We start from the raw sequence: 17,797 nt of genomic DNA, 5'->3' as shown, positions 1-17,797 counted from the left end.
ACGGACTTTGTGAATCCCAATCTTCAAATACTGATATTCCTTTTAATATATCACAAAGGGAATATTTGCATTGACATTTAAAGGTAGATACATATTTAAAGAAATCAATATATGCTTTAAACTGTTGTTCAGTAGTTGTCGTTTGTTGATGTGGTTCATAAGTGTTTCTCGTTTCTCGTTTTTTTATATAGATTAGACCGTTGGTTTTCCTGTTTGAATGTCTCATTGGCACTCATACCACATCTTCTTATATCTATATAGTTGAACAGATACATTTTCAACGGACAGTTTAAACATTGAAATCAGTTAGTTTTTATAAGATGACGTTCGATATTCTCTTTTTTGTCAACTCATTATAGTTATGTTTCATCGACTACTCTCTAAAATTTATACTGCATTATAAATTTACACAAGAAGTGAAAATTGTTTATTTACAGTTAAAACAAACGGCATTTATTGCTAGCAATAAACTATGATCATTACAGTGAAAGATACCAAGTGTGATCACTTGTATAACTTTATCTTTACAGAAAAAATATTTTGATATATAATTGAAAATGCAAATATTGACTTTGAACCACAACATATTTACTCTCTGTTTACGTCCTTAGTCCAACCCTTCAAATTACACTTCAAATCAACACGCAAGACATTATAAATCAATAAAATTATCATTCATTGATGTTGAGAGACGTAACGTTATGAATTTGATAAAGTCTAGGTAAACTAATAAGGGCATAACATATCATTTAACTGTAAATGTACATGTATTTTTATTTCTTCATGAAAAGTCCTTCAAGTAAATAAAATACTATCAAATTCTTGATTGATTGTTTATGTTTAATGCCACATTCAATACCCTTGATTATTTCATGGTGGCCAGATGTTATTATTGAAGGAAGCCAGAGTACCCATAAGAGAACCACCAACATTCGACGGGTAAACTGACAATCGTTGTCAATTACCGGTTAGACCGAAGTCTAACGTGGCTGTACGAACGAGGTTCGATCTCGTAAACCTCGGTGTTGATTGACTTGTGATCACTGTTGGTTAACTACTTAGACAACTCAGCCACCAATCCCCCTCAAATTCTTGACTTGGTAGACACTTTTCAAGAGAAAATGTTATATGAGGGTATGAATATGGGGAGGGGGAGGGGGTGTCCTTCATTTATGTAGTCTTTAATTTTTAGGTAATTTTTCTCTATTCTTTATATTTTTTTCCCATTATTCTCTATTCTTTATATTTTTTTGCCTACGTTTCTCTATTCGTTATTAATTTGGCCCATTTTTGTGCAGTATTGGCCCATTATTTTCTATTTTATAAACTTCATCCACAGACTCTTAAATGAATCAAGCCGATTCTACTGACATCTTTCCACCCACCTGTAATGCTTGAAATAAAGCAAGGCGCAGTATTTACACGACTGGTAATCAATCTTAAACGACGTAAAGCAACGCCTAGAGAACTTCGTCCCATTAAACATTCTAAAAAGTAAAATATCTATAAAGATGCATAAACTTTAAAATGGAGCTGTATAATTATAGAAAACAAATGAATAATGTACTTCTGACATCAACTTTGCATTTGAAAGAATTTCGCATACACAGCCATCTATATTTATTTTAAAAAAAAACAATTGGTATTAGATTGCTGTTAAAAGGAAACAAATGAAACCCCCATGTTATTTTGACTTGCTAAATTGAATGCTGTATATAAATATCTCCTGGTATGGATATACATGTATATGACAGATGGGCGTTGACCAATCCTTTAGTAAACAGTAGACACTATATTGTGTTCATACATGTATGCACCAGGTATTCCAAACGCATCTACGTGTAAACTCACGATAAGTGTTAAAATTCCTGGTTTATCAAAAAGATATTTTGTTCTAGCAAACTAAAGATCATGTATATGTACAAAAATGTACGTGTTAGAAACAAATAAACTTTTGTTTAATTCCCAAAATATGTATTTATTCTTTTGCAGCTTTCAAGATCACCCAGGCATTTCAATTGAAAATAAACATAAGTCAATTCGCACGTTATTACTAGGGGACGACCATTTGATATTCCGGAGGAGGGGGAGGAGGATGCTACGCATGCTTTTATTTATCTTTATTTTTGTACACAACAGTTTCCTGCAATTTATGTTGCAGAATGTTCATTTACTACCTGTCTTGGATTTTTTTAATTTTCAATTCTTAGCAGACTTCCAGGCCAGGGTATTCATTGTCAAAATCAACATTGACTATACAAACTTTGTAATTGTGTTATATTTTTTGATACATGTTGACACATCACTATAATAAATAAATTACTCACTTACTTATACTTACTAATATGATTTCACAAAAAGTGATACTTTACATTAAATGTGTCATTGAAATTTTATTTGCAAAGTAAACAAGTTTAGAAAGTGTCCTTCAAATAGAGTTACTTTTTGGTTTAACACATTTATTGCCTTAAACGTTTACAATTTTACTGTTGCTGCTATATTATTGAATAAGCATTTTTGGATTGAGACTATACTTATACGTTGGTTGGTATTGTACAACGGACAATATTAGAGTGCAACACGCATTGATTCTATATCGACTTGTCAGATACACTAAGTTTTTTCTGCATTTCCCAAAAAAAGATAAATATGTTTTCATTCATTTGTGGGAGGATACGCATCCCTGGAACCTTAATCTTTCTTTAACCAATGGAGCAGTTCGCAGTAAACCTTCTCTTCGATATTTTTAATGATGCTGAGAATCATATATCATATTTTTATCGTAATATAGTTTGAGGGGTTTCACTCAACCAAAAGAAAATAAATATAATACCATCTAAATCTCTTCAATCGATGGGTTCAATCCTAAAAGTAGATTATGGCATACGTCATTAGACAGGCCCCTACCAATACCCAATCAAAATAAAACAAATTATATATTTTTACCATTTGAGAATAAAGATAAAAAAGGCATAACAATTTGGTAATATCAAGTAATAATGAATAATTATTCAGAGCTACCTGTAACGACTTTAAAAGTAATAAATTGGAGATAACTCTAAATTGTTATCGACTTTTTTTTCTACAAGGACAAAAACCCAAGGAAAACTAAATTATAATATCAAAACTCATCAATCTTATTTCACTTCTGCACGGATAACCTATTATCTATGAACATATTCATTACATTTAAAAGCACACTGCATATATGAGATAGTTTTAATACATTTACATGTTGCGTAAAATTTAAATATCCTCCCGTTTTCATAGTGTAATGGGCACTATAATTGATAAAAGTCATAACACAACAGATAGGATTTAAACCTTTGCTTGAATTTAATTATCTGGAGAGGTGCAATAAAATAAAATGATATCATTTTCATCAATTTCTACAACGTTTTGATGTTCCACTATTTTAGAAATTAAATCCTATTTATAAATACAAAGACCTTAGTTCTATATAAAACATACGTGTACATATTATATACATTAATATCTATCCGGAATTTGGATTTGATATCAATAAATCTTTTGACAAATTTCCCCTCAATTTATTTAACACCAGGACCATCTTTCAAATTTTACTTAAATTCCTGGCATCTCAGCCTATCATGTGTTTTTTAGGGTTCCAACATTGTTTTTGGACATATTTCTTAACTGTTCATCAAAATATAAACGCCTGAAGAACGCCAAAAACCGCAATTTTGACAGATTTTCGCAAATTTTGATTTCTTATCCAAAAAAAGTATAAAAAGGACATCGTTAACCTAAACCAAAATTATGTTTGAAGTAAAACTATATATTATCTTTTTAATTCATTTTGATAAGCGAATATATAGAGCTGAATAACTTTCGATTTTATGGGAATATGCAAAATTGAGAAACACTATTTAAAGTATTACAATATAGACTTATAATATTCAATTTCTAGTTGGATATGACGACTGTAGCCTACTGGTCCTACTCTCTGAATAAAATTGAGTGAGTTTGAAATAGCAATTAATCATAAACAGTTAGTAAACAAAAAACTGAGATGAATTGTCTACATAATCACACCTTATGTAAGAATCCTGGGTTTTGATTGGTTGATAGCCAGTGTATTTTTTCACCAATTTACTGTTATCAAATGAATATTGTTCATTTTTTAACGCCGCCGGGATATATGCAAAAAGGAAATGCCTTTTTTACCCTCTCTGCCGTGGTATTTGCCAAAAAATACTCTATCCGACTGGACGCTTGTAACGTCACGATCATCAATGCGTTTTTGAACGTTAACATTCGGTGTAATTAAACAGATATAGCATGTTCTTGAGGGGTATTTGCGAAAAAATACCAGTCTTGAGAATGAATTTCCCTCGCCTTACGGCTCGCGAAATTTAACATTCTCTCGACTGGTACTTTTCGCACATACCCCTCCTTAACATGATATATCTGTTCAATATACTGTTACAAAAAAACAATATGGTATGATGGCTAATGAGATAACTATCCAACACAGTCCAAATAACGTGGATTTACATATAGGCAATCTTATATGACATTGGTCATATGCCATACGGATGCAACATATACGTATTTAGTGAAATAAATACACGAATTTTTCGGATGAAATAAAATTGAGAATCGAAACGGGGAATGTGTCAAAGAGACAACAACCCGACCAAAGAGCAGAAAACAGTCGAAGTAAGCTTTAAAAACTTACAAATCTAAATGAATGTGTTTCTATATTTCTGGGATCATGTTGGAAGTATAACTTCCATTCTTCGTGTTTTATTTATGTGTTCTTTCCACGTAATTGGACGTCATTTTTGGACCTAAGTCGTGTTCCAGATGAAGGTAAACCCAAAAATGAATAATATAAGTAATAAATGCACTTTTTATTTGATACACTATCCTCACTGACATAATTTTACGCGATTTAGGTGGAGATATATCGTCTGTATAGTAACTACAGGCTCTATGTTTTTGTCTTTACCTTTCCCGTTTGATTTTATTTCTAATCTTATTGACTCTCATTTTTTTTTCAATTGTATGTAACATGTGTCCCCACGAAACAAGTATTAAAGAATGACAAAATGTAAACAAATTTCGATTGCATGTTAAGAACCATGCAATGTAAACATGTAACTGGTATTTATACTCTCTGCAATTACTTCGAATAACTCTTAATGGCTTGTCAAGATTTATGTCGATTGAATTCTGAAATATGTATTAGATACATCTTGAGGGCGTTAGCCCGAAAAGGTTATCTAATTTACACCAATATATTATTGTCAATGCAGAATGATAGTTTACAATGATTGAGGAGGGGGTCTATCAGCAATTTGACCATATGTTATTGAAAAGTATTATGATGTTTGTATCCAATTTCATTTAACGATATATTGATGTAAATGAATATATGAACGTCAATGGGACAGCAACTAATAGAACCATAAAGAATGAAAACTAGTCTAAGATATCAACATCCGGGCTTCAATGACAGGCAACTGCTCACATTGTACCATCACAGGCACTTATCTCTCATTTTTGTGTAACCTATATACATTTATATAAGGAATATAGGTCACTAAACAAAAAAATTGACAGACAATAGCCTTATATGCGCAGTAACTGTTACAGTATCATTGTTACGAAAGATAACTGACACAAAGTCATAACTAATTTCTTTTTTAAGTTCAAACCAATTTCATTTTAGGTAAGTAATATTACGAAGTGGCCTTTTAATTTCACTATAACAATGGCTTACAGGTAGGACCACTTACTATAGTTGCAATTAGTGGTATTTGTAAAAAAAAAGGTCCTAACACATTTGATTTACTCTAATGTACGTTGATAAATTTCTTTGCTCAACATCCTTCAAACAGAAAGTCATTACCAATTACAAACAACAGTTTACCGTGAAATATCATTTAAATACACAAGATAGACGACCTTAATGATATTGCGTCCGATTTTTTTTTAATTTACAAAGATTTTTATTGAACTTTACTTTCCACACTTTTTAATAATTGTAATCTATCAACTTATGTACACAAAAACTTACTCAGATAACCTCCAGAAACACGTTTAAATGACAAACTTGATAAAGTTGACATCTTAATTGGTCAATTTAAAACTTTGAAATAATTTCAGATTTCGTTCCAGATATCAAATTATAAGTAGTGGGAAATGGAAAAGACCTCATACCGAGATGAAATTAATCAAGATTGAGAGAGTTTCAAATGTCCACTAATTATTTACAGCTAAAGTTAATTTTGATATAACATGAATGAAACAAGTATGAATTCTAATCGCCAATGCTTCTTTTATGACACAGAATGTACCAATCTTAGTTTTAGAGCTATTCTGATGAATTTAAGTCTGCAGGTATCTTGCTATTTTTTTTTATGTTGACAATGATGACGTATAACTGATAATGCTGTTGAAATAATCAACATAGTTACATATTATATTATGCACATAAGATAGTTGCTCCATGTTCAGTCTTCAACTATTTATGACCCCAAGAGTGACTGGGGAATAGTAAAACTCCTGCCTAAATGGAGCGTCCATTTAAGAGAATGACACGCACATTCTGCACGTAGGTGGCCTGTTGGAAGGTAATTGTTTGTCCATTTCCAATATACCCTCATTTTCGAGTGGCAGTCTTAATTCCCCGAACTTCATCCCAAACGACCCTTATTCTATAAGGTTACCAATTCAACAATGTAACAACATCTTTGAATATTGTTTTTATTGGTATAAATATTGATTTTGTTATCAGTAAAATAGAACCATACTAATAGTTTTGTTATACACATTATGCACTTTAACGGTACTACAATCTGTCGATACCTTTATTTTGGCTTTGCACTAGCTGTCAGTAACTGCGAGTACTCTCATATCTATACTTTGTGTCCTTTTTGATGTTAGGGATGAGGGATGGATAAATACCCTACCACGTCCGATTTGTGTTTATGTTTGTTGTTTTTCTGCTTTGTATCGATCTGATGAGTTAAGCCTTTTTCAACCGATGTTTAAAGTGTGTTCTTATGATGTGCTGTTACACCACTGTCCCAGGTTAGAGGGAGGGTTGAGCGCTCACAAACATGTTTAACCCCGTCACATTATGTGCCTGTCCCAAGTCAGTAGCCTGTAGTTCAGTGGTTGTCGTTGGTTCATGTCTGTCATATTCGTTTTTCGATAATTGTTTTGTTATAAATTAGGCCGTTAGTTTTCTCAATTGAATTGTTTCATATTTTTACATGTCGGGGCCTTTTGTAGCCGACTATACGGTATGGATTTTTCTCATTGTTGAAGGCCGTACGGTTGCCTATAATTGCTTACATCCACTTAATTTGAACTTTGGTGGATAGTTGTCTCATAGGCAATCATACCTCATCTCCTTATCTTTATACTGAATACATGACCTGAGGGTGTGGATGGGGGTTTATAGAATAGAGAATAATGGGCAAAAAATATTAAGAATAGAGAAAAATAAACAAAAAAAAAAAAAAAAAAATAAAGAAAAGAGAATAATAAGGTGCTAAAATATTAAGAATAGAGAATAATTGGCAAAAAGTATAAATAAAAATGGCCTAAAAAAATTAAGAATACAGAAATGAAAGAACCCCCCCCCCCCCCCCCCACAGACCCTCCTATCTTAGCATTTATTGTTAATTTGTTCTTGTCCTGAACATGCATGACATATTTGCCACTGGACGTTAAACAACAAACAATCAATCAATTATTGATTATGTATAACGATAAAGATGAAAAATATTTCATCAATTTCGAAGCAAGCATATTTGAGACTATGAGAGCAAATACGGAGAAAGGATCTAAAAATAGTCGAAACCCGTTCAAAAACCTTAACCCTAGGTGTCTGAGTCAAGGAATTAGTAAAAAATTGCATAATTTGAGATCGAATATAAATATTTGTGTTATGCTTTGAAAAATACTTTCATTTGGTTTTGACGACAACAGTTATTTATTCCAATCTGATTACCCGTACCTTTGACAAAGTTATTTTATCACTGAGACGTGTCTCGTACATGTAACTATGTTGTAATTAAAGGCTAAAACAGGGGTCAATAAAAGGGATGTGTTTTTATAAGTATGATATCGAGTAAATATTTTTGTAGAACTGACATAATTCATTAATCACGACCGAGATCAAATCAAATGTATACACAAAAAGTGAAATAATCAATCTATAATAACGTGTGAATTATTCAACGAGGTACATGTATGGACACTCCTCCCTCCTCACTCCTGTGTTTGTTTCACATTCAGAGTCGCACCAAAACTTTAATATTTAAAAATCTAAATAATATTTGTGAAGATTTTGGTTTAAGCAATATTTTTATTAAATGAAAAAAAAAAAATAATCTGCTATATTGGATTATACATTACAAACAAATGAGGTCAAAAGGGCGGTTTAGGGATTTTTTGATAGGTGTGAGCATTATTCCCGAACATTGAAAAATACCGCCGATCGTAGCGAGGAAAAACAATTTTTGGACGATTTTATGCTAAACATTTATTTTCTAATCATACGCCCTCTACGAACCCACCCTAATCCAACACTGATCCAGAAACAAGCATCATAATTGCTTATTTTAATCTATCACCAAACAATGACGACATACAAAATTATGAATACATAAACTGTCAATTGGATAACAATAAGAAGAAGAAGAATACATACATACATACGTACATACGTACATACGTACATACATACATACATACATACATACATACATACATACATACATACATACATACATACATACATACATACATACATACATACATACATACATACATACATATAAGTTTGATTATATTGTACTTTGAGAAATAATTTAACTAGAGGCTCTAAAGAGCCTGCGTCACTCACCTCGGTCTATGTGCTTGCTGTTTACAGTTATCTCTATTTATAATGAACTTAGCCCAGTAGTTTCAGAGGTTAAGATTTTTGTAAAAGATTACAAAAATTTAGGAAAAATTGTGAAAAAATGAATTTAAAGGGCATTAACTCTTTATGGGGTCAATTGACAATTTTGGTAATGTTTGACTTATTTGTAGATCTGACTTTGCTGAATAATTTTGCTGTTTACAGTTTATCTCTATCTATTATAATATTCAAAAACTGCAAAATTTCCCTAAAATTACCCATTCAGGGCAGCAACCCAACAACGGGTTGTTTGATGCGTCTGAAAATTTCAAGGCAGATAGATCTTGACCTGGTGAATAATTTTACCCTGTCTGATTTGCTCTAAATGCTTTTGTTTCAGAGATATAAGCCAAAAACTGCATTTTACCCCATGTTTTATTTTTAGCAATGGCGGCCATCTTGGTTGATGGGCGGGGTCATCGGATATATTTTTAAAACTAAATACCCTAAGGATGATTAAGGCCAAGTTTGGTTTAACTTGGTCCAGTAGTTTCAGAGGACCTGGAGAAGATTTTTGTAAAAGTTAACGGACGACGACGACGGACGGACAACGGACGCCAAGTGATGAGAAAAGCTCACTTAGCCCTTTTGGGCCAGGTGAGTTAAAAAAGGAGAAAACAAAAAACTAAGGTGGATGAAATAAACTAGATGAAATGCAACGAAAGCATATTATTGGAGCTTTCATATAATGGTGTGAACATTATTGGAGCTTTCATATAATGGTGTGAACATTATTGGAGCTTTCATATAATGGTGTGAACCTTTTTCTTTTCCCTAAAATATATTTCTGTACCAATACGAAAGAATACTATTTTCTTCATCAGTTGAAAAACAGCTAAAAATCAAAATATTGACACCAATCTCGGCGCTGAGGAACATCAAGAGAATTTATTAGCACATAGCGTATGTTAGTAAATATACGAATAGGTTGATATAAAAAATGAGACTTTGTGTCAACACCATAACGGAAGTTTGCCGAATTTACTAAGTTACGTAAAAATAAATGGGAGTGTAATCACCATGCAGAGTTCATTCGTAAGCATGGTAGGCATGATAATTTGTCCAATGCTGTTTCCAACATAATATACTATGTTGGAACCTTTTTATTTCTTAAATATAAAAAGATCAAAAGTTCTTCAGTATTATTGTACATTTTTCTATGAAATAGTGCATATTTTACAAGTTTTATGCAATTTTCTATAGATATTTTGCAGTTATTGCTTTTCAACTGTCGAAACTTAATGGTTGCCAGAATGTGTTAAAAGAAATATATTGATATATATAAAAATAAGAAGATATGGTATGATTTTCAATGAGACAACTCTCCACAAGAAACCAAATGACATAGAAATTAATAACTATAGGTCATCGCACGGTCAACAACCATGAGCAAAACCCATACCGCATAGTCAACTATAAAAGGCCCCGAAATGACATATGTAAAACAATTCAAACATGAAAACTGACGGCCTGATATATCATGTACAAATTAATGAATGAAAAACAAATATGATGTACAGCAACAAACGACCACCACGGAATTACAGGCTCCTGACTTGAGACAAGCACATATAGAATGTGATGGGGTTAAACTAGTTCCCCTAATGTATATGTATGTCTTCTTTGATATAGACATCTTACAAAATGGAAATCTATCAGAGTGTGCATACATGTAATAGTAAAAAAAAATAATTATGAACTATTTGGATGATGATGATGGATGGCTGCTTAACGTCCAGCAGCAAATCAATATGCATATTCAGGACGAAAACATGTCAATGTATATATGAATATTTACCATGCTTTGTACTAGACTGACGCGCTGAGCCGGGGTTCGAGCCCATGAACACGCTAGCATGAGACCATCGAGGCGATGAACTATTTGGAACACGTTAAGTAAAACATAAAAAGGTAAACATAAGTTATCTAAAATACTTTGCCGACCGTGCGAGACGCTCGTGGGTAGGCAAGGCCGTTAACACTCCCGTAGTCCATACTACTGAACAGTACAAAAGACACCAATCACCAACCCGACTACTCCGAGAAACTGACGTCCAAACAAACTAAATACAACTGACTAATAACACGGGATCCAGATAGTGTGACTTGGTGAAGCCAGCGAGACTTGATGTAGGCGGAAACAAAACAGTTTAACTACCAAGATACATATACAATGTATAGATACATTTTTGTATATGTACAATGTATAGATACATGTACAATGTGTACACATTGCAAATAAATGTAGTCAGCTGAAATATTTAATGAACAAATGATGTACAGCTTTAAGTGAATTCAATTATATAACGTGACTATTTAGTCTATATTTTTTAATATTTGATTAATCAACGTGAACAATTCGATTTAATTTTATGCATATTTCAGTATCAGATAAATGATGCATTTATTCTTAAAATCGGAAACACGACTGATGCCGTATGCTGACGCCACAACAATCTTTTAACGATAAACATGCAGGAAATTATTCGTAGAGTATTGATTTCATATAATATGCTTTTGATGCAAGAAATCATTTTGCATAAACATTGTACTAACTTTTCTTTGATATAATGCAACATTTTAAACACAAGGCGGAGAACTACAATTGTCAGGATTTAACTTTTAAAAAAGACTCGATAAAACCGCAAATAATACAAAACTTATAACATGTCAAGCTGGGAATAATATACTGTCAATATATATATATATCATGTCCCATCTTCAAGACAACGCTCATACAAAAAGACAATATTTACACATGAATGTCGGGCATCGTTATTAAATACGTTATTTACAAAGGTATTTTTAAAGTACTGCGTACAATACTCTAATAAAACACATTACAAAGTCTGAAATCCGACAATTCATATATTTTTATCAACTTGCAGAACTCAAAGAAAGAGTTACCATTTTGTTTAAAAGCAGTGAGCTACGTTATACCTAGAGAAGAATATAACGGTATCACAACCAATGCCTAATAATTAATCAAAAGAAACATTACGTTGGAAGTAAATTAAAGCTACTATATGCCTTGTCTTTTAGACAAAAGTTAATCGATTTTGGTAGGCAATGTCCTTTGATGCAAAATTTGACAAGACATGTAAAATTTGCAATTATTTTTATCAAAATGCATTCAACAGCAGATTCAGACAAGGTGATTCAGACTCGGAATTTCACCAATCAAAATTCTTGAATATTTTTTTTTAGTCCAAATTTTGTACTGTTGAGTACTGAGTAACGGTTTTTGACCGAAAAGCCAGTATCAAAGTTCAAAAATGAACTTACAATCATTATTTCATCATATTCTTTTCAAACCTATGTGATCACAAATTCAAATGATCTGAGATTCAATTTAATACATAACTTTTACAGCCAAACAAATCAACCAAAACTGGTGCCCGTAAATTTTAGCAGTAAAACTATTTTGTGGAATGGTTTAACAATGGGACCAAATTACCAGAAACTGGAAGCGTGTTTTCTTAAAAACGACAAGACCCTTAACATTGGTATATTACAAAACTAAATTGTACAAGGGAGAGTAGTTCCATTTTCCCATTTTTAATTCTCAACTTTTATGAAACAACATTAAATATCAGCACTTGCACATTAGGTATGGACAATTCTAGTAATAAATAGATATAACACAAAAATGTCTCCAAAAATAGTGTTAGCTAGCCAATAGATTTACTCTGCAAATTCAAATCCCGTGTATGTATTATCTTTTGGGCCAAGGGTTTGCGATCTGTATATTAAACAAAATTAAGATTTAAAAAAAAATGTTACGGTTGTTGATGTTGTTTAGATATAAGTGTTTTTTATTATTAAATATCATTTGATTTTTATTATTCTTTTTGATTTTACACAGACGTTGCGCACGATGTTGGTACCAATTCCATGTTGCTATAGATTAGCATTAAAATAAAAACGTAGACGGGTCAGTTCGATAAAAATATAGTGATTTCTGATTGAATTCGTTCCATTTGACTTGATATTAAAGAAAAAAAGGAACCGAAATTTAAAATACCAGGAATTATAACACTTAAGTATCCCATTTTTACGCAAAAACGTAATGTCCAACGTTTCATTTTGTGTGCAAAAGACCAGAGTTCCGTTTCTCTCCTACGGTATTTTTTCTCTGATCATCGTAAAACTTAAGAATAATATTGCTATTGTTATAATTATTCGCGTGTTAAAGCAAAATCAATATCACTGAAACCGTAATCCGGAAAATGTTATTTTTGTAAACGGTCTGAAAAATGTCCAACAGTATGCAACGTAAGTATATTTCGGGTTTGCGCATTTATACCGTGAAATTGAAAAAGCTGAGAGAAAAAATATTCATTATATTTTGAAAGTTTTTTTACTTTTCTCCTGGTTCATGATATTTTTTTGCCGGAAACCATGCGTATAGTTTCTATTGCAATGACTTCAAAAAGTATAGCCATCTTGTCCCAACGAATTAAACGCTGTATTTTCTTTAAAATTGAGGTTTTAACCAGCTGTCTATCAAATAAGCATAGTTAGATCATAATAAATAAAACTTGGCGGTAAAGGTTTTTCTGTTTTTCTTCTTAAACAATATAGTGTTTAATATTTTTTCGTTAGGCAACAAGGTTTTTAGATCGTTTCAAAAAGTATAGCCGTTTTGTCCCAACGTTCGCAAAACGTAATTGATGTCATGCTCTGGTTTTTAATTTTATATCGTAATTATTTGTTTCCAGTTTAATTCGAATGAAAATAAAAATGCATGTATAAATTACAATACAACCAATGTATGAGAAAGGAATAGTTTAAGTTTAAATTCAAATGTTGACCAAATGAGATCGATATAAAAAAAATATCGGGATCTTAGGGTTTTTTTTTATAGCGTATTTGTTTTATATAAAGAACATTGTCTATCTGCAAGTTTTAAATCGTCAAAAGTAACATGTATATTTTTTTGTTAATAAAATAAAATAGAGAAAACCCATTGCTGGCAATTATAACAAACAAAGGATATGCCACAAAAATACGGAAATGAGAAAATTTAAAACATGAGTCCCGAATGTTTAACTTCCTTAATATTTTGCGACAAAGAAAGCATCGGGAAATGATAAAATATAGAAAAGAAACGGAAACGGGAAGAAATGCAACAAAAGGAATAAATATGCAAAAAATAGGAGAATATGAATTCAAAATCTAATTTATATTAAAAATAAATCTGTGTAAATTTGGACATTATTGTATCGGATTCATTAATGCGAACTGCTGCCGAAAGGAAAATTATCAATTATGGCCTGGAAAAACTGACAACTCCTGTAAATGAATTTCATTAAAAAAATATCTATACGACCACTTTGAGTTTTATTTGTAAATTTATGCATTTTTTTCAGACAAACCGAAATCGGTTACCAAATTCACAACAGTAAATTGACATCATCAATAATATGCTTGAACGCCTGAAACTTTCTTTGAAATCGTCGAAATCGCCTTAGTTTGAGGAACGTCGTGAAACGCTAAGTAGTACCAACAACGTGCGCAACGTCACAGCGAGTGATTCATTCAATATGTGTGTCATTTCACTGAATGGGGTGTATAACCTGTAAGCATGATTTCCATTGCAAAATCACTTTGTCTCCACCGGGACTCGAACCAGGGACCTATGTGTTACAAGGCAGCGCTTTAACCGCTTGAGATAAAGAAGTACTTCCTAAGCTCAACCGCTTACGACTGACTAAGTATCTACTAATGAAGGGAATCAATCCAATCACAAACCAATGACAAGTAAACATATTAAACCAAATCTTCCATCTCAAAGTTCGTAAATATATTTAACATTTCATCCATCAAATATGAGAAGTTTTAAAAAAATATTTATTTTGTCCTGTCCATTTATAATTATTTGTTTGATTTTAAAACTACATTGCATTCCTATTTGTTTTTATTGGAATATTATCAAAAGTCTTACATAATATAATAAACTTAAGAACAAAAAAGAGAAAAAAAAAAAAGTCATAATTATCTCATTCCGATTGCAAAAACTCCTGCGGTTGCCAAGTCACCAAAAATAACAACTTTTCAAAGCTTACATGCATACATATGACCAAGATCTAGAACAGATTATAAAACATTAGACATGCGATTTAGTGCCATTCACTTTTGTTTTCCAATGTGACAAAAATCACTCGACATTGACGATCAATTACCACTGAGACAATCATATATCAATCCTCAAATCTTAAGGTCGGCATAATGAGACTTCAAACAAAAAGTATATGGTACATATTATTCAACATTAAATTGACAAACGGGTGTTTGAAAGTACATGAAATATAAATTATATGGCATAGATAAACAATAATCAGGAGATAAGTGAGAGCAACCAACCCACGCACACGTGTTGTATTTTCTTCAAATATAAACGTAACTACATGTATACTTGAAAATCACACCTAAACTGTAGTGCACTTTTTATATAAAAATTGATTTATAATTTAAAATCGGACCAATTTTAAAAGCGATGTCATCCCGTCTCATCTTTATGCCCCGTCACTTCGAACTCATTCTCACTACGTTCTGAAGAATGTATCCGTACGGGGTCATGGGGTTACACTTTGTGTAGACGGAGTGAACGTAGTAACAACTTTTTACGGTCGGTCTTTGAAATTTGTGGACGGGTTTGATCAGGAGTTGTTCTCTAGAATTTACCTACCTTGGACGGAATGTTAAAACGAAACGGACGTACTACGAACGGAATTTCCGTACCTGGAACGTACTAGGAACGTGATATGACGTGGTTTGGTCGGGCGTCAATTGGATGTACATGTGCACACAGACGGATTCTGTTTGTAGCACGTTCATCCCATCCCATTCTCACAGAGACCCAACTAGGCCTCATTAGTCCTTAGTGCGTCTTTATTCCGTCTAAATACGATCAAAACAAAATAACAAGTTCTAAAAAAGTTGTCTGCAGTAATAACACATAAGGTTTGGTATACTGAAAGAGGCCCTGTTTTTACTGATTTATCATTTTGTTACTTATATGCCCACAAACATGCATAACCTTGCAGTTTTTAGCAAGTTGAATGTTAGTTTTATTTAATTTTTGAGACGAGATGAGGACGTGGGCAGAACAATTAAAACTGTCTGTGAACGATGTAATTGAGTTAGTAACTAATTAGAACGGATTTCTACGCATAGGGAACGAAGTAGAACTAGTTACGAACAGGTTTAAACGGACTAAAGACGGCTTTGAAACGGTGTCCTAGTGAGGTGAACATGCATTTGTTCTCGATCTGAACTGGATACTGTATACTAAGCAAATGGACGTATCGAGAACTGTTTAAGAACTAGTTTCACATTATAGGCTTATGTCGGACAATGCATACAAAGTGACACTAGTTATAGGTAGGGCAAACTGTGTCTGTGTCATTACAAAAACAAAATGATTGAAAACGATGTATAGTGCAGGATCTAAGTTGATCTACAAGTTTGACTTCGTAAGTACATGTTGTGCATCATTCATGGAAAACATTGGATATAAATTGTAGTTACAGACTAAACATTAGACTATGTTGTACATAAAAAAAACTTTTCAACTAACAGGAAACAGTCTTTCCCACCTAGGAATTGTTTCCAATTGCCGAAAAGGGTTAACTTGAAAAAAAATAAGTACGTAATTTAAAAAAATGGACTTATCTTTATATTGTTCGATTGATGTTCTTTGTCTTGAGTTTGAATTTTAAGGTTTTAAACGCCGTGTCATTACACGGAAGTAAATAGTTTTACCGTATAGTCAAACAATCATTTTGAAATGTTTGATGAAGGCATTAATTTTCTTTAATCGTCATATCAAACATTATTGAAGCCCTTAACATGCTTCTAAAATAGATAAACCTGACAATTTAAAGAGCAATGAGAAGTGTCTTGTCTACACTGAACAATAGTAACATCTTGATATTTAAAATACTTAAGATCGTGCTAATATTGTGTTTGTTACCATAATATGTTCGCTTCTCGGAAAGGGGTATGTTCACAAAGGTTTAAAATTGGCCCAAAGAATTTGATGTTTTCAAAATACTGCAAATTTCACATAGAAATAGTTGTGATATAACTAAAATGACGAAGAAATGGCCCCTCAAGTATGCATTATTTGTGTTGTAATGTCAGTTTTGGTCTAATTTTCAATAATTCTGAACCGTTTTTAACATATAGGTTTAACTTTGGCCGCCACCCCTGATCCAGAAAGTTTTTGTGTCTAGGGATTCAATATCATTTTCGGTAACTTTTGGCTACAAAACATTTTGGAACCTACGTGGCGGCCAATGGTTTACTCGAGCTTCTTGGTCCGAAAAATGCACAAAATCATCCTCCCCAAAAAGTGCTGACTTTGAAGCCTGGAATATACTCTAGTGGAGAGATTTGTTTAACCTACTAGTACGGCTTTTTGAAATAGATCCATTTAAGAACCAAACTACGGCCGTTTTGATATTTTATGATAAAGTTGACTTTCAAGGCCATATTTGGCCTAAAGTGAACCTTGTCCTTTAAATAAAACCATATTTTAAACTCAGCACAGTTTTCATTCAATTGTCTGCTTGGGACTCTTTTCTAATAATTACAAGTTCTAAATAAAATTGAGAATGGAAATGGGGAATGTGTCAAAGAGACAACAACCCGACCATAGAGCAGACAACAGCCGGAGGCCACCAATGGGTCTTCAATGCAGCGAGAAACTCCCGCACCCGAAGACGTCCTTCAGCTGGCCCCTAAACAAATATGTATACTAGTTCAGTGATAATGGACGTCATACTAAATTCCAATTTATACACAGGAAACTAAAATTAAAAATGATACAAGACTAACAAAGGCCAA

At 32.5% G+C, this 17,797-nt stretch overlaps 1 protein-coding gene across 12 annotated transcripts in view; it reads right to left on the bottom strand.

The window, feature by feature from the left end:
• LOC127712647 (uncharacterized) overlaps positions 1-17,797 on the bottom strand; it is a 70,851-nt gene that overhangs the window by 37,848 nt on the left and 15,206 nt on the right. The gene's annotated exons all lie outside the window — the stretch shown is intronic.

The sequence above is a fragment of the Mytilus californianus genome, unplaced genomic scaffold (genome assembly GCF_021869535.1).
Source record: "Mytilus californianus isolate M0D057914Y unplaced genomic scaffold, xbMytCali1.0.p SCAF_8, whole genome shotgun sequence".
In the NCBI taxonomy this organism is placed as follows: domain Eukaryota; kingdom Metazoa; phylum Mollusca; class Bivalvia; order Mytilida; family Mytilidae; genus Mytilus; species Mytilus californianus.
This window is presented reverse-complemented; position numbering and strand designations above follow the sequence as displayed.